General features: G+C 35.4%; 1 long non-coding RNA gene across 1 annotated transcript; it reads left to right on the top strand.

Annotated features, from left to right (window-relative positions):
• Nucleotides 1-1,227: 1,227 nt before the first annotated feature.
• LOC150047283 (uncharacterized) lies at nucleotides 1,228-18,840 on the top strand. The gene is made up of 4 exons (XR_016539384.1): nucleotides 1,228-1,302; nucleotides 13,287-13,374; nucleotides 17,144-17,180; nucleotides 18,757-18,840. It is a non-coding gene; the product is annotated as an uncharacterized LOC150047283 (long non-coding RNA).
• Nucleotides 18,841-19,504: the final 664 nt, after the last annotated feature.

Genomic DNA, 19,504 nt, shown 5'->3' with positions numbered 1-19,504 from the left:
ATAACTTATTTAGTGTTGCTACTGGGGCTTGAACTTAGGACCTGGGCACTGTCCCTTTGCTTTATGCTCAAGGTGAACACTCTACCACTTCAGCTAAACTTCCAGTTCCAGCCCTCTGATGGTAAACTAGAGATCAAAGTCTCGTGGATTTTCCCCTCTGGCCTGGCTTGGAACTGTCGTCCTCAGATCTCAGTCTCCTGAAAAGATAGGATTACAGGCGTGAGGCACCAGTGCCCCACTCAGAATGACATATTTGAAAGACTTCACCATAATCCATGGCAAGCTCACAAAGAGACATTTTGACAACATGTGGGACAAAACAAATTGTATTTTTAACCTTTCAAATAATAAGAGTGATAATAATAGTAATGATAATGATAATGATAATAATGTGCTATAATGTCAAACTAGCTATCAGAAGAATGATACACCGTGTAGCCTGGCACATGAATATAGATATTTGACAGGGTGTATTGATGTTTCCTTATCTGCTAGGCCTTTAGAAAGCTTCCTTATCCTAAACATAACTCATCTTTAATATGATAACTCGATTTTGTTGCTGTTACCTAAATCAGCATATCACTGTCAGCCTTCTTCCTCCAATGTAGCCTCTGCACTGACAGGAGATGGGGGGGGGGCAGAGAAAGAGAGAGGGGAGGAGGGGGAGGGGTGAGGGGAGGGGGAGGGGGAGGGGGAGGGGAGGGAGAGGGGACTCTGAGCTTTCACATTACTTCTCTAGAACAAAGAATAAATATCTTTGCCTTCCAGATCTTCCAGAAGAAGAAGTGGTATCTTAGCTGTTACTTACATTTCTTCAAAAGTTTCCTCAAAATCTTATTATTATTTTTTCTTTTTTTAAGATACAAGTCTGGAACTTGAACACTATGCCTGAGACTTTCGCTCACTGGCTAGAACCCCTTCCAAATGAGCCACATCTCCTAATCCTCCCCCATTCCAAATGTTTTATTTAACTGAAATGGAAAAATGCACCGTGTGTGTGTGTGTGTGTGTGTGTGTGTGTGTGTGTGTGTGTGTCCAGGAGATCAAAATTAACATTTTGTTTCCTCAACATGGAGCTGTGCCTGTACACTTCCTTCTGGGCTGTGCTTTTTCTTTGCTCTGCTCTGTACCACATAGCAGGCACCAGCATGGCTTTCTCAGAATGCAATGGGGGCATTATTAGCTCACCCCTACTCACCTTGACCACAGTTCCTTCACACTGAATTATCTGGCTTTCTGCTTGTGTGTTTCTCCATCATGGTGACAAGTTCATTGAGCATCTGAGATGAGCCTAATAACCAGGTAATTAAGTTTTGCTCATGGTACACTATGCACAAACTAATGAGAGTTCTCTAAAACATGGCATTTTGTTTTATTTTATGTAAATAGCATGTTATATTGCCAAACTCATTGCCCTATATATTTATTCTACATGTACTGATTAACAATCTGCTATATATGGTACATGACAGATTGTGTGTGGTCCTGGAGCCATTCTAACTGTAAATTTAAATCACTCTCTAACCCTGATTTTTTAAGTGGTAGAAAAAGAGTGTTTATGTCCCTGAACTTTTCTTTATATACTTTAACTCCCCTAGGATGATGTATAACATTTCCTTTAAAAACAATCACTTCCTTTTATGTTATAGTTCAGGGTTTAAGAGAAACAAATGACAAAGATATTTCAGTGAAGCCAAGTATAAAACATGAAATGTATTAAATATATTTTGCTCTAATTTTCTTGTTCATTTGAAAAAAATATGAAGCTCTATTCCTATTCTTTTCTTAAATATAATTCTATAGTTATTAAAATGGTATACAGAGTGGTTATCATTTTATAAGTCAGATAATGAGTACAATTCCTTTAGAATAACCTCACCCCTTTGCATCTCAGTTTTGTTCCCTATCCCTTTTTTAAATATTAAGGACCCCCAAAGTATATTTGTTACAGATAGTGATATCATCTTGATTTTCCTTTCAACACCTACTTTTTTTTAAGAATAATGTTTCATTTAACTAGATAGGCAATGGTTACTGAACTTATTTAATACAAGTGTCTGAAAAGACTTGAATTAAAATGATTATCCCGACTGTTTTTTTTTCTCCTGTCGGGATAGTATATAGAGAGGTTACAATTACATTCACCAGATCGTTGGTGTATTATTTCTCACACATTGATACCCCTTCCCATGTTTTTGTCCCTATTTCCCTCTCCCTCCTTCCAATTATCTTGTTTCACCCCCTTCCTTTCCCTATTTCAAATAAACAAACTATCCCTATTCTAAGAGTAAGGTTAATGTTGGTCTAAAACTTTTAACTGGTAGAAAACTCAAACTGCTTCACCAAAAGGATAAAGAGAACAATAAAAATTTGATCTCATACCTTTGGAGAAAAAGAGTTGCAAAAATCCAAAGTAGCATTGTAATTGCAGAGAACAAGATGGCAGGACATTCAAGAAAGCCTTCCAGGCCTGCACCATCAAGTTAGGGAATCAGCTCTGTTACAGGCAATCTGGAAGATGGGTGGTGACAAACTTGACCTCTTAGCTGCTCACCCCTCCATTATGTTTAAAACTACTAACTTAGTTACAAATAATTTCTATTTATATTTGGACATAACTGATAAACATTTGCCAACTACAATCAGTGTTGATTCTGGGTAGAGTTGTTATCTCAGGAAATAAATAATATTAAACTAGCAATAATCAAGAGGAAAACAAAATATATACAGTGCTTAAGGAATTTATAACCACATGGTTATTTTTCTGACATTGTCTTCAGCAGACAGTCTTACAGATAATGTCATATTTGTGATTGTCATAATGTGGGGATGATAATTTTGAAACACTTCTGAATGGACATTTTTAATGTGAAGTTATCATTTTCAACGGTTTGTCATAAAGTTTGAAAGTTCATTTCACTTTACAAATGAAAATTTGTAAAATGAACTTGAGTTTCATTCCAGCCTGTCCATTTTCTGAACTGGAGAAATAGCTATGAATAACTTACTTTGACTAAATAAAACACTGCTGCTTTGTGCCTTATATTTCTTACATATGATCACTGAAATTACAATCAATCATTTTCTGGATATTTTTCTCATGTGCTTTATTTTACACATATTGGGAGTAAAGGCTTTATTAACTCAAATAGGCATTATAGTTTGCTCATTTATGTTAAATCCAATATAATTTTATCTAACAATATAATCCAATTAAACATTTACATTTCCCATATAATCATCCCAAATGTCCATGTGAAATGCTATATATATTGTAATTTTTAGTGCATATCCTGAGTTTTCATGACTCAAAATGACTCTCTTAAATCTTGTTTTTGTCAGTTCAGGATCTGGGCACTGTCCCTGAGCTGCTTTTGCTCATGGGACTCTATCACTCTACCACTTGAGCCATAGCACTACAAGCTTTCTATATTTATGTGGTACTGAGGAATTGATCCCAGGGCTTCATGCATGCTATGCAAGCATTCTACCACTAGGGCACATTCCCAACCCCCACTTAAATTTGTTTTACATAAAGTATTAGGTATATGATTACATCTTTACATTTCTTTCTTTATTTCTTTTTTTGTGGATCATGGGGCTTGAACTTAGCCTGGGTGCTGTCTCTGAGCTCTTCAGCTTAAATCTACCACCCTACCCCTAGGGTTGGGCATTGTCCCTGAACTCTTCAGCTCAAGGCTACTGCCTTACACTTGAGCCAAGCTGCACTTTCCATTTTCCAGAGGTTAAATTGTGATAAGAGTCTCAGGTCCTTCTGTATCCAGGCTGGCTTTGAACCTTGATCCTCAGATCTCAGCCTCCTGAGTAGCTAGGATTACAGGCGTGAGCCACCGTGCCCGGCACATCTTTATATTTCTTATAGTTAATTAAAGCTCAACAAAACAAGGAATTATTATATTTCCATCGATAGTATGATGTTTCTGATTTAAATACTATCCTTCAGACCAGGTATTAGTGTTTCCCACCCCCCACTCCCAGAATGCTAGCTATATGGAGGCTGAAATCTGAGGATGAAGGTTTGACGTGAACCTGAGCATAAAAGACCATGAAACCCTTATCTCCAGTTAAACACACACACACACACACACACACACACACACACACACCCCAAAACAAAGGTGGAGGCTGTGACTCAGGTAGTAAAGCATAAGGGACAGCACCAAGGCACTGCATTCAAGCCCCAGTTGTGGCCCACACATACAAAGAAAGACTATCCTTAAGGATTGTGTTAATGCTCTGCTCACCCCAGTGACCTCAGCCTTTTAGTAAATTCTGTCCTGATATTAGTTTTCATAAGTCAGGAAACATCTTCCATATGTCAAGAGACATTATCCAAAGAGAGTTTGCAGCCAAGTGCTCATACTTTATCACCCTCATTTTGACTGAAACGAAAGCTGTTCTCAATGCTAACACCCACCCGAGAAATCACTTTAACAAAAAGAAAAAAGCATTTTTGGCACACTATTGTTGCTTCCTGGGTCAACCACCTCCATGGGCTGGAGTTGTTTCACAATTTTTATTAAAATCGTTATGAAAGGACAGCTGAGAAAATAAACAAAGATGTCTGGGTGAATCTTATTTAATGTCCTCAAAGAAAAATGATCTGTACAAGTGCGATCCACCACAATTTAACAGCCCAGAATGAATGTCTTGAAATAAGCATAGACATTGGAAATTGTGGAGGGTTATAGAAATGCATGACATTCAATAAACATAAAGAACATCTGAAAAAGGAACAAATGGGGGAAAAGGCCAAATTTAAAAACTGATTCAAAAATTGGAAGAGAAAACTGATATAAAACTTAAATAAAAACCTAGCAATGAAAACAAATATAATGAATTGTGTAAGCATAAGATGATTAGGAGAGGTATCAAGATGGTGCAATTACAATTCTGCTGCATCCATAGACATTTAAAATATGAACTTACCATGTTTGGGGCTTGAACTCTGGGCCTGCGCATTGTCCCTGAGCTCTTCAGTTCAAGGCTAGCATTCTACCATTCTGAGCCACAGCACCATTTTCAGTTTTCCAGTGGTTCATTGGAGAAAAGAATCTTCAGACTTCATATCTTCCTTGGCTTTGAACCTTGTCCTCAGATCTCAGCTTCCTGGGTAGCTAGGATTGATTATAGGCATGAGCCACTGATGCCCAGCTTACAAAATATTTTGAACATGTAAATCTAAAGAGAAACTCAGATACTTTTTAAATTTATTGGTGTTAATTTTTATGAGCATTTAACTTGACAGAGTACTTTTGGGAAGGGGTACCTGTTTATCTAAGCATTATTTTTGACTAGATAACAGGCAAACATGTAACACACATTGTATCTGGCAAAAAGAATTTTTTTACTGAAGTATTGTTTTTTAATATTCTAAAATCATTACTACCTCAAGTTGAATTTAAAACATAAAATGAGATAAATTAGAATGTATATGATCACAAATGTGTGTTTAACCAGTAAATAAAACACATGGTTAATAGAAGAATACACAAATACAAAAGAAATGAATTTTATTTAACAACGTCTATAAATAGAAAGCAGTTATACATGGGATATTTAAACAAACTGAAGGGAAAATATGACAGTAAGTGTTTTGCTAAACTGAGTCAAACTAAATACTCAGGGATTATCTGAGAGTTGGGCCTTCACTAAAGAAGAATAATAAATATTAATGAAAGACTTGAATAATAAATTTTAAAAGAAATTTTACAATAAATGTTGTAATAAATTTTACAATAAATTTTGAAGCTGTTTTCAATGCTTACACTCTTCTCAAGACAATGACTCTGACGTTGACAAAAAATAATAATTAAGGCACCTAATTTCTGGTAATGCACCCAAACAATTAAAATAAAAGAACAAGTAAGAATCATAACTTAAGGGTACATACAAGAAAAAGAAAACATTTAAAAGAGAACAAGCAACAAACTGGGAAGAAAGCTCTCATTTAATTCATAAACTTTTAGTGTAGCTATTTAAACAAATTATTAGATTTCTATCAGAATATAGGGGGATTGTTTGGGCTTGTTAATTTTTCTTTTTGTCACATTTCTATTAGCACCTGCCTTCCATTCTCTTCTCAATGAAGAAGATGTTTTTTCTGGGTTTTAGGTCCAAAGTACAGAACTGTTTACCGATTAAGCCCATGCTCAGACCAATATAAAGCCCCTCTCAGATGTTCATGACTGGTGATGCAAAATAAGCCTTCTCTACTACATCCAATGCCTTAATTGGTTTAATTGGCTGCTTATCAAGATAATTGAGCAGATGTTTAAGATACAAAGTGATAGACTGGGATTGTTTAAAGTGTTTTCAAAATGCATTCCAAATGCACAGCTATGAAACATTAATCTCTCACTAATTTTCTAAATCCACAAAGCAGTGTTTCTTTAATTCTTCCCAATGCTTATTTGCTCTTTTATTTTCCATTTTTAGGATGCATCAACAAATGTAATTAGCTAATTTGGCTCTGTGTGTGTGTGTGTGTGTGTGTGTGTGTGTGTGTGTGTGTTGTGTGTGTTGTGTGTTTGAACTTGCAGAGCCCCTCAAAAGGCAAAGGAAGGGGTAACATGAGCTAATCACGCTTCTGCCAGTGAGAAAGTACATTTTATCTTTAGAACGTGTGCAAATGTTGCTTTATACTTCATATATATATATACATATATGGCACTTATATATGTATGTAGTATGTTGTCTGTCTGTCTGTCTGTCTGTATGTATGTATGTATGTATGTATGTATATGGTTACCAGATCTTACCTTCGTGCCATATGAAGTCTTAATTTGAAAAGGATAATCTTAGGGGAGTTAAATAACACTAAACCAAGTCATTATGTCATTATATAGCATCAATTGGATAGTTTTTGCAAAGAGAACACTATATGGTGCCATGTATCTGGCAGGAAGGTATTCAGTATTCACATGGGTTATACTGCAGAAGCATCCATATCATTTTTTGATTTTTGTGTGACTCATGACTACAATTTTAGAGGCTTCAAACAACTTACATTTATTGGCTTCATGTCTCTTTAGAACAGCATTTATGGAACAAGTCAACTGAGTCATCAGGGTCTCTAAAAACTGAAATTAATGTATCAACCAGGTGGCAATCTTATTTGAGGCTTGGGATCCTCTTACAAGCTCCCTCATTACTGACAAAATCTGATTCTGATTCCTTGAGATTAGAACTCTAGGTCTCTCATGGAATTTTCTTCTTCAAGGTAAACATGAGACTATTTCTGTTTCATAGTCTCATGTTGAGACTATTTTTTTTAAATCTATCTGATATTTAGATGCCCTTTAAAAAAAATGCTTGTCTGGGGCTGGGAGTTTGGCCTAGTGGTAGATTGCTTGCCTAGCAGGCATGAAGATCCAGGTTCAATTCCTTGGTACCACATACATAGAAAAAAGCCAGAAGTGGTGCTATGGCTCAAGTGGTAGAGCTCTAGCCTTGAGAAAATCCAAGGCCAGTGCTCAAGCCATGAGCCCAAGCCGAGAACTGCCAAAAAAAAAACGCTTGTCTGTTTAGGTCAGGGTTCTCACAACATAATCTTGATTTTGATTATAGTCATTCATCAAGATATAATTATACCCTAAAATATCTATCTCCTTTTCTATGCAGCCTACTTTAGTCAAAGGGATAATATTCTATCATATTTACAGATATTATTCTTTCAGAGCATATCTTCTTTCAGAGATATATTTTTTCAGAGAAGAGATATAACGATGTCTAAGCCAGAATTTGGAGCATATCATAGAAGCCCGATTCCTACCTCATCTTTCCAGGTATTTTAAAAAATGCCAAAATTAATCTGTTTTACATCATCATCCACATGGCTACTTGAAGAACTGCCTGTTTGGTATTGTTAACCAAATTGTTTTCCATGAGAACTCCACTTTTAAAAGCACATAAGTGACATTCATTATGGTAAGACAAAATCGGTAACAGATGAAGAAAAATTCAGAAAGGTGATATGTGATATAGATGATAAGTGTTATGTGATATTAATTACTATGTTTTTCTGTGTTAGTTAGCTCCAAACTGGTATACTTTCCCATAAACAGATTATTTTAGAAGACTTCCAAATCCCCCAACTATTGTACTGAGCCAACTTTTCACTAATGCATTTATTGTCTGCCTGTCATATTGCGTACACCCTTAGGACCTAAGCAAAATATTGTCAAGTGCTAGGGTTGCATCTCATAAAAAACATGGATACAGATCCTGCTTCCATCCTCAATGAAGTTAAATTCTATTGAGATAGCATATGACCACAGAAAGCTGGTATGTTCTGATTCTCTCCTGATCTGGAGGAGAGAATTCATGTTGACAGAGGTTGAATCTCGAGTCTTACAAGAACTCTGCTTCCAGATATCTGTGTGAATGGTAAAAAAAAGCCCTGTCTCGAAGGGAGGCAACACCAGCAAAGCTTTTTATAAGTCTCATAACTATAGGAAGCGGCAATGAGATCTTTCAGATGGGAGTTTTCAGCCATGGAAGATGTTCAAACAGAGGTTACCACCTCTTTTCATAAGATTAAGCCTTGGGCTCTGATAGAGTTATTTTTTAAATTTAATTTTATTTGTCAAGGTGACTTACAGAGGGCTTAGCTACATGTAATAAGGACATTTCTTGTTGAACATTATTCCCCCTTCCTCATTTTTCTCCCACTTTCCTGGCTTTCCGGTGCCCCCTCCCCCAAACTGTAACGATCACTTCCAATGTATTATCTTGTGAGTACCACTGTTACATTGGTTCACCCATTATTCTTTGTCTCACCTTTTTTGTGGTTCCCTTTCCCTACCCCAATTCAGATAAACATACAAGACATGGGGTACCCAAATCAAAAAATGGTGACAACAAGGGATAAACCAAAGGAGAAAAAAGAAAATAAATAAATAACTTCACACAGTACATTAAAAACAGCACATGTCTTGTTTCCATATCTTGGAGTTCATTCCTCTTAGCCTCATCTTTATGGTCATATGGACATAGCTATTGAGCTATTGTGATCCTCTTCTAGGACTATCCTAGACATATACTGATTGCTAAAAATGAGGGAAACCAGGGTGACATGCTAAAGGACATAGCTAGCAAGATAGTAGTTTCTATATTTTCTATAATATTTTATAAGCTCTGCTAGTGAATTGTATCAGATATGTCTAACAACAGCATAATAGAATCTTCATTTTCTGATGAAGTGAAAATTTTTATTCTTATAATCACTTAAGTATTTCTATTTTTACTTTTTAATAGTTACCATGCCCTCTATCCTGAGCATCATAACCCAGGTTATAATAAGGACACCTGCTCAGCTATGTTCATCTCTGCACTATTCACAATATCCAAGCGATGGAAACAACCCAGATGCCCTACTGCAGATGAATGGATACAAAAAAATGTGATATATATATATATACATATGAATTCCACATAGCGAACAGGCAAGATAAAATAATGGCATTCTCTGGGAAATGGATGAAGCTAGAGCAAACCATGTTGAGTGAGATAAGTCAAGACCAAAGGAAAAAAAAGGGGCATGGTATTCTTGACATGTGGATGTTAGATCCAAACAGTACAAGAGTGATGACTCAATATTTGGGTACCCAATGTTATGGACATGGTCTTGGAGATATAAGCATAACTACATAGACATAAAAATCTATGATGGTTTCTATATAGACATGTTTTATTATATAGATTAATATGTATCTATGACATACAAACCCTCAGTTAATTTTAATTATGTTCTAAAATCTAAGTGCCAGTGATTGTATATAGAAATTCCCTTCTTGAATACTTGTTTGTTAAACATGACATTTGAAATATGATGTAAAAATCAATGTTAAATAAATTTTTAATTAAAGAAATAAAATAAAATAATTTTCCTGCTCATTATAGTGTACTATCCAGTCTTCCCATTTTCACTTGTAGTTATTTCCAAAAAGACTGTTGAAAACCCACTGTTATATCTAGATAACAAAGTAAAGATTTTGTGTTAGACTTGTCACTCTTTGCAGGTAGACCACAAAAAATAAGTATGAGAATTGAGTACAATTTTCTGTATTGCCCATTGGAATCATTTCTTAGACTGATAACATGCTCTCAGATTTTTTTTTAATGTGACTATTTTTTTCTTCTTGTAGGTTAAACCACAAGCAATTATCATTCTTTCCTCATTTCTCCTAATAGTTTTTTTTTAAAAATGTAAAATATTAATTTTTGAACTTATCACCTGTGTCACATTGCCTTTGGCATAGAAGCCCATAAAGGAACATACTTTCAAAAGCACCTAAGTATGTGTTCAAGTTGGAAACTTCTAATCCTAACCGTTAGGGAAAATGGAAGTAATTTACTGGGGCACAAATCAACACCTACAGAACACCCAACACGAGTGAAAGATGGAGGATTATATTATAATGAATGGGGGAGACAAAATGACAGCTTTCGGAAAGGAGTCCTGGGGCAAACTTACAAAATGATCAAAGGTAGCACTCTAATGGCTTTAAAGCTTGGAGTAAATTAATGAGAATGAATGACCGAGGTCAGTCCATAAATTAGCTAAGTCAACTATCAATGCTTTTCATGGGAGAAACACAGAGAAAACAAAGTTCAAGTTTTGGTGTGGGCAGGCACGTTTGGGTGTTCAAAAATGAATTATATCATAACTATCTTCCTGATCCTGATACTTTTTCATATTTCTTTTCCCAAACCTGCTAACTGCTATGGGTTTGTAAGGGTCCATTGTCTCTAGTCTCTAAGTTCTCTTTATTTCTTAAGCATACTATTTAATTTCAGGTGTACTCCTACATTGAAACACATTTTTAATAAAATATAAGTTCTGGTATCATCTAAATAGATGAACCATAGTAAATGTCTTTGAAATATTAGTACCACTTCTGTTTTCTTGATAGCTTTCTGGTAATATCTAACCAGCTGTAGCCCATTACAACACAAATTTTAACAAAAGTTCATATTTAGATAAATGACTGAGCAAAATAAATTCACTCACACTATTTGAGTGATTATTTAAATTTTTATTATATGTCACGATTATTTTACTTGGATTATTATTCCTTTTATGAGTATTAAGTTCATAATACTTGAACACCAAATTTCTTGATTCTTTAATGCACTCAATAGTTAATTTAGTTATTAGATAGATTTTACTTTCGGCTATAGAAATGGGCTTCTTGTGAAACTCTTTCTGGAATCATCTTTTTAAGGATGATTAAGCATAGCAAGCTTATTTAATTATAGCTATAGTTAAACACATTCATTGAAATTGATCAGAGGAAGGAAAGGAAGCCCATAGAATATTTTCATTGGTATTGGTGATTTTGTTGGACAAAGTTAGCTTGTTGAGAATGCTGGGGGATTCAAGTACATAAAACTCGCTTGCTATTTGTCAGCTTCATAATGACAGATTTCTCTTATTTGCAGCCGCTGATTATGAGGCTAACCACTAACTAAAATTGACTAAATTTGGAGATTCGAAGTTTAAAAACAATTTCACTGAGCCAAACATAGTTTATTAGTTAATTTAAATAATCTAAATAGGACTTCTTTGGCCATACATAACACAGTAGGAATAATTGTGGGGTGAGGTCAAGGAGAAAGAGATGGACAAATGAGGAGTAGAACAGGGTGAGAATGCAGCTAAGAATCAACGTCTAGCCTAAAAAATTATCAGAGTGAGGGAAGAGGAGGATAGAGGGGGGAATGGGTAACATTGCTCAAGATATATTGTCTTCACCAACTCCTTTGTTACATGGCAAATCCTTCGTACAACTACTTAAAGACAATACGCATTTTGAAAAAGAAGTAAATGTCCAAAAAAGTGATGAGTAGATAATGCAATAAAGGAATGAGCATTACTATTAAATGTGCTTGGAAATAAAGTATCTTCAATATTTACTTCAGGATTCCAGTTCCATTAACTTGAGTTGAATATCAGACCATTGAACAGAGAAAAAATGGAGGGAAATGATATTTCTTTTTCTTTTCTTTTTTTCAGAATTAGTATGTGAACTTTTTGGCAATCTGAAGTGTGATCTTCTATAGAGATAATCCATTGCAAACTAATAATAACTACTCATTTTAATTAACTGCATACACTCTTGCAAATTATATTCCTGCTTTTAAAGTCAAAATTCCAGATGAAGAAAGCTTTCATGTAGCTAAATAGTGAGTTTTCAAGATTGGCTTGAACACAGTTAAAGCAGCAGGAGACTTTCCTAGAGCTCAAATTGCCATTGTGTTCAATATACATGATTTCTTTTTTCCTTCTATATACTATAGTAATACATTTATTTTAAATAAAAGCCAATCTCCCCTCACCACATGCTTTCATGATTCTCCCTTGGTTTGGTCATATGTGAGGTTATTGGAATTAAAAGTATGATCTAACACCCCAATACAAGACCCCATCTCATAAAGTAGAGCATTCTAATCCCTTTTGTGATATTCACTCCCTTAATGGCCTAAGGCAAAAATCTTTGTCTGGGTTTCAAAGACATAGGAAAGTGTGTGCAATCCAGGAAATCACTCCCACACTCTCCAGCCCCTCTACCTCCATCAAAGGCAAATGCTTGCTTGAGATTCAGTTCACGCCTGAAGAAAAACTTAGAACTGGTTTTTCTATGGAACTACAATTCTGGAAGGCTTCCTGTTCCCTCTGTATGTGTCATTCTTTAAAAGTGGCTTGAGGGGATTTGGAGAAGGATTCTCAAGGAGAGACTGACCCCTGGAGGCAGGCAGAGCTGCCTTTTGACCAGACCTCACTTTATAACTTCAGAGACAGGAAGAGGTGAACACTTCCACAATAAGAGAGAAAATCTGTGGCAAATTCCGCTGTATACTCACAGACTTCCCAATCTTCATCTCCTCAAGTTCTCTGCAAAACAACGGAATCATAAATCTTAGAATATAAGGTTTTCTTTTCAAAACCTAGGCCCACGAGGCCATAAACTTCATGAGGACAGAGAGGTGTCTTATTTGTCTTTATTGTCTCATCCCTCAACACAATGGCCTGGTACTCAGTGCTTAATAAACATCTAAGGAAAGATGAAATCAACAAATGAGCCAACGGAGTCTGATTCTTTTATAACGATTAAGTAAGCTGTACGGAGTCCCATACTTAGAAAAATTCACAACATTCGAATGAGAGTCAAAGAGTCTTATGGAATAAATAGCAGCTGTAGTTATTTTACACCAATTGCAAATTCTGTCTTTGGAATGACCTAGATTATCTTTTTCTGTAGGGATCTATAGAGTTGACATCAAAGAAAGAGGAGGGGACAGGAAATGATTCTTGCTTTGTGTGAGCTGCTCTTCGTATTCTTGCTTTGTGTAAGTAAATGGCCCAAATATAAAATTATGATGAAAAACCTTCAGTTCTTTCAAGATTGTCCCTTTCCTATCAAATAGCACAAGTTAATCTATACTCTGAACACTAGTAACGGATATTACTAAAGTGTGTTTTAAATTTATTATCAGGTATTTAATCTATAAAAGAGACTTTGGTAGTAGGATGTAGACAAACTTTTGTAGTTTTAGTTCCTAAATGTTCTCTAAAATAAACAAAATTGGAAAATTTCCTTAATAACTTGACATATGCATAAAAAAGAAGAGTGAAAAATTCAATATTACAATTGCTTGTCTTATTTCATATTTCAATATTGTGTTAAGTTATTGTGCTCAGGTATTTTACTTCAATTCTTAAGGTTGCCTCTGGAGCTAACTAAGCATTAATGTTTTGTATTAGAGCCAAAAAAAAGAAAAAACCAGAAAGAAGGCAGACAGGTAGGAAGGAAGGAAGGGAGAGAGGGAGAGAGAGACAGTGAGAAGGGAAGGGAAGAAAATGGAAGAAGGAAAGAGAGAAAAGGAAGGAATAAAGGAAAGAAAAAAGAAAAAATATAAACAATCAGAACAGAGACCTTATAGACATTATTTTTGGTGTTTTCTAATCCTCTGAATTGTGCTTAAATAAAAGTGAACTGAGAAAAACGTATATAATCCAAACAATATAATCCAAACTTCATCAGGTCACTATAAAAATAGGTGTATATTTACAAGTGCATTCTTGAAGCATTCTTGCTTCAAATCCTTAAGTGCCTCTCAAATTTCCTGAACAAACCAAATGTTATTTCTTATCTTTTGACGAAAACTTTTCTGATTATAAAAATAATTGTAAATTTTCTGAGCACAAGTCAATTTTAAGGATGGTGAATTCAGTCTGAAGGTGACATATATATGGAAGTTTCCATACATTGGAAAACTGAGGGGGGAGAAAGGGTTGGAGAGAAAGAGGAAAATTACAAAAGAGTGACACTGATAAAAATTTATCTTAATAAACTGGCATGATGAATTGAAACATCTTTGATCTACTAGAGATCATAAAATTAAAACATGAAATAAAGATAATTATAAAGAAATAAATATTTCATAATTTTCCCACCAATAATATCTATGCTTTCAGTTAATAATCTTATTCCTGGACTTAGTTGATTTTGCACTGAACATTTATTTTCTTATATAACATAATATTCTGATGCTCTTAAACTTTTGTTTTAATTTGTTGCTTTTGTTCATTGGCATTCTTGTTTTCTAATATTTTGTCTTGATTATATTGGTAAAGCAGTAAGTAAACATAGTTTTAGGAATCATATTAGAGACAGTGTATCTTTAGGAGATTTTTAACCGTATGCTTATGCAATTGCCAAAATGGAGAATAAATTATGCCAATCTTATAACCAGAACATAGATTAATATAGACCCTTCCCGACTCTTGTTACCATATAGCCCACTTTTCAAGACTGATTAAGTAACAGATAAGATAAATGGTTGTCTTTATTGAGAAGCCATTGCTTCAGAAACATTTTTCTATATTGAAGAACATATTTTAAAGTTTGAAAGCAATATGATCACAAATTTAGAATGAATAATTTTCCGTAGTCCCACATATGTACACTATCTTAACTTTTATACTCATGTATGCACTTTGATTTCTTAATTTAGATTTAGCTTTAGCCTTTTTGATTTCTTGCTCATGTTGCTTGAATTCAGGGCCTGAGTGCTGTCCCTGAGCTCTTTCCCTCAAAACAGTGCTCTACCACTTTGAGCCACTTTCTGGTGGGTAGTGATAAATAAGAGTTTCACAGATTTTTTTCTGAACTTCAATCCTCAGATCTCAGCCTCCTGAATAGCTAGGATAACTGGTGTGAACCACCAGCACTTAGCTAATTTTAGCTACTTATTTATTCTTTCTAAATTACTTTATTGTTATTTTAGAGGGGTTCTACAGAGGGGTTACCTTTACATATGTCAGGTAGTAAGTACATTTCCTTTAGTAGAGTGTCTTCCTGTTCTCTTATTCTCTCCTATTTCCTCCCTCTCATCTCCACCCACAAGTTTAATAGTTTACTTGCAATCATTGTGCAGTGTGCTCCACTGATGCACTATTTTATCCTTTTCTCTTCTGATTCTGTGCCCATCCCCCCTCCCACAGTGTGAGCATTAGAACCATATATAAGGTAAAGAATAGAGTCATCAGAAAAAGAAAAAAGAAAACAAAAGAAAAAATCATTTTCCTTATCTTTGGAGTTCAATGTGCATAATATATACATACATAAATATATATGTATATGAAGAGGCATTAGGGTACTTTATCTTTATGATTCTCTCCTAAGAGCATCTCAATTCCCTGTGTGACTCAGCCATACCGCTCCTTGGCATCTACCCTGAGCAGCCTGAACCAGGATATGATATGGACACGTGCACATTCATCTTCATTGACATACTATTCATATAAGCTAAGATATGGAGACAACAAAATTGCCCCACAATAGATGAATGGATTAAAAAACTATGGTACCCATACACAATGGAATTTTACATAGCCATTAGAAAGAATAAAATAGTCATTTGCAGAGAAATTGATGGGAACTAGATTGAATCATGTTAAGTTAGGTAAGCCAAGATCACAGAAACAAACTGTTCATATTCTTCCTTATATGTAAAAATTGTATCTGTGTACAAATTACACAGAATTCTAGTTTTCACTTCTTAGTAATCAGCAGTTCCTTCCGTTTTCTTCCTGGCTTATTATTGATAAAACTATTTGTGATTGCACAAAATTATAGTTTTATTCATTCAATTTACAAATTCAATTTTACCTGAAAATTATTTATCTTTTGTTATATAGTTTGTCAATTTTCTTTGTCTTCCGCCAAAGAAGAAAGAACATCAGAAAAAGTATAGCACAAAGCAATTTCCACTTGAAGTCTTCAAAATGTGTAGTCTATGAAGATTGGACTAAGATTATCTATACCAATAGAATTTTGTTTTCTATACATGCAATGGAAAATTCATAAATAGAGTTATGTTTATGAATGGCTCATTTATAAACTCAAACAGTGTATTTAGTCCTTGAGCTCTTGGCATTTCCAAATTTCTTAGATTACATTTTAAGAGTTTTCTATAAGTGGCTTTCAGAAACTAGGTTTAATTTCTTCTAGAATTCCATCACATCAAGAAATCACTTGCCTCTTTGACCTCTTTGAGACATGTGTGAATTTGAAATTCATCCTTTTGGTCAAGGTGATATGCGACTTTAATTGTGCAGGTCAATCTGACATGTGTGCTGCAGACAAAGTATAAAGCCATTCCTCTAGAGACATATGAACTTTAGAACATGGAGATATTTTGGAAAAGGAAAATAGAGATGAAGTTTCTTGAACACTGTGGCTTTCTGAACAATGATAGCCATTCTATCTGTTTGTATTCATCTCTCTCCATGACCTTAGTGACTAAAGGCAAAGCTTTTGAAGAACCATTATTTTTCCATCTAAAACCCAGAGGAATCCTTGATCAGGTAAGTGCCTGGGCCCTTAGTACTTTCTATATTTCCTTTGACTCAGTGCGATGTGACCACAGACTGGGAAAGGATATCAGTCTGTTGTCCTCTTCAGGCTAGGAGACCTTTAAGCTATAACTCTTTACTATGATGGCACTGGTTTCTTTTGGTTGGAAAGAATTTTAGTAGCAGTAGAGATTCGGGAGGCTTTTACTAGGTCTTAGAGAGTCCTTGTCTTTCATGACTCCTGTTCTACATTTGCAGGTCAACTTTCTACTATGGTGATGTTCTGACAGTAAAGGTAAAATTTTAATGTATTTTCCTTGAGTGAGCAGAGATGGATCCATTTCAATTTAAAAGGGCATACTCTATGAAGAACACTGGGTGTCCCCAGCAAGCCACAGCTGTAATAATTTTGATCAACTCTGAGTGTTTATGGCCTCTGTGTTTGTATCTCTACCTTCTTTCCCTCATCACCTTACCACTCTTTTAAACATATGTACTAAGGGACCAGCAAGCAATAATAAACATCAGTGCTGGGAGCCCAAAAAGCAATCAAAGACCAATTCAAGAGCCAAGGAAAGAGCCACTGACATTTCAAGAGATTGTGGTTCCATGATGCCAGCAATTTTCTTTTGTTTGGATCTGTTTTATAATTTTCAGTGTGCTAGTATGTTGGCCTCGAGGTTCATGTTTAAACCAAGCACACAATTCAAGTTTGTTTGCTTTTTTTCTGTACTGAGCAAAGTCGATATTTCTTGTAGCAGTCCTAGAGAATGTACCACCAAAAAGACAGGAAAAGGAGGCCAAGCTCGCTGGCTCAGGCCTGTAATCCTAGCTACTCAGGAGGCTGAGATTCGAGAATCAAGATTCAAAGCCAGCACAGGCACAAAAGGACCTGAGATTCTTATCTCCAATTAATCTCTTGAAAATGGGAAGGGGGGCTTGGCTCAAGGATGGGGTGGTAGCCTTGACCTGAAGAGCTTAGGGACAGTGCCCAAGCCAAGTTCAAGTCCCGTCACACGTACACAAACACACAAATACAGGGAAAAGAAATACCTTCCTGTTTTATGTTTACTAGTGAGACAATTTTCCACTAAAATGGAGAACTGGATCTCATTTAAAGGTTGAAGAAGCCAGGAAAGAAAGTAGAACCACTGTGTTGCCCCAGGCATTTATAATGGTAAAAAATAGGTAAATAAATAAATATGAAGGTCATACATTTTCATGTATTTGGGTGTGTTTTGAGAGCACAAATATATTCTACAAAAGTGTGAGTTGGCAAAGAGATAGACAAGTTGGAAATGTAGGTAGAAAAGTAAGTAGCTTAATGGCTACCGTGTGGAAGTTCAGATTCCATGAGAGAATTCTTTCCTAATTTGGCAGATAGCAGCAGACTTTTGCAAGTTTCTTAGGTGAGGGGCTTAATATGACAAGAATTGCAGTTTCGGAATGAAGATTGGTAGACAGAAGCTAGATTGAAAGAGAAATAGAAGTGTCATATATTCCTTTGAACTAGCTCATGAGCCAAATACGTAGAAACATACAAATGTAGAATGGAGGACAGAAAGATGCAGTATAGTGAATCAACTTCTAGGATCCATCCATCTATATTTCCTTTGTTTGTTTTCCCTCCAGGTTGTCTTCTATCCTCTCTGCTTTATTGTAATTCTTCAGACTATAATTAAACTATCAAGAATTTCACTTTAAATTAGAGGGTTTCAAATTAAGGGTTGGGATTTGGTTGGCAAAAATCCACTCTTGTTGTTCAAACAAGATCCCCAAATTCTTGGAAACATTTTTGGTGGGACTCCCTGGGGTCTCATTGATGATTAAGTATGAAGTAAGGTATCTCACCTTCTCCTGCTCCCTTATAGGAAATGAAAGCTGACAGGTAAGATCAACTGGCAATACTTTCAGCTTCAGAATACTGTTCATCTGACACTGGATTTTGGTAGCCCTGGATCAGTAGCCAAATGTGTGCATGTCTTCAATCATGTATGTATATGTTACTTGTATTGCTGCAGTTATCATTGTTCTATACCATATGTTCCCGAACCTTGATGATTATTTGTTTTGATATGCAATATAGAATGCAAAAATGTAGTAGAGGGCCGGGAGTTTGGCCTAGTGGTAGAGTGCTTACCTCGCATGTATGAAGACCCAGATTTGATTCCTCCGTACCACATACACAGAAAAAAGCCAGAAATGGTGCTGAGGTTCAAGTGGTAGAGCTTCTAGCCTTGAGAAAGTCCAAGGAGAGTGCTCAGGCCCTGAGCTCAAGCCCAAGACTGGCAAAAAAAAAATGTAATAGAGGAGGAAGAAAAAGTAAAAGAATCACTACATACTTATAACCTAATTCTAATAAAATCACAGCAAATAATGTTTTGTGTAAGTACGGCTAACTCTTACTGTTTAATATCCTTCCTTTAAAAGTAACAGATACATGGGGGGGAGGGTAATGGGGACCAAGACATGTGGAAGGGTATCAATGTATGTGAATTAATGCACCTTCTATCTGGCAAATATCATGTAACCCTTTTATTAAATACCATAAAAATATTTAAAAATTAAATAAAAATAACAGATACCAATTTGGTGTTATATTATACTTGCACAGTCTGC

The sequence above is a fragment of the Megascapheus bottae genome, chromosome 23, assembly GCF_031878675.1.
Source record: "Megascapheus bottae isolate mThoBot1 chromosome 23, mThoBot2.hap1, whole genome shotgun sequence".
NCBI classification, from domain to species: domain Eukaryota; kingdom Metazoa; phylum Chordata; class Mammalia; order Rodentia; family Geomyidae; genus Megascapheus; species Megascapheus bottae.
Note: the sequence above shows the minus strand (reverse complement) of the source record. Positions and strands in the feature narration are given on the sequence as shown.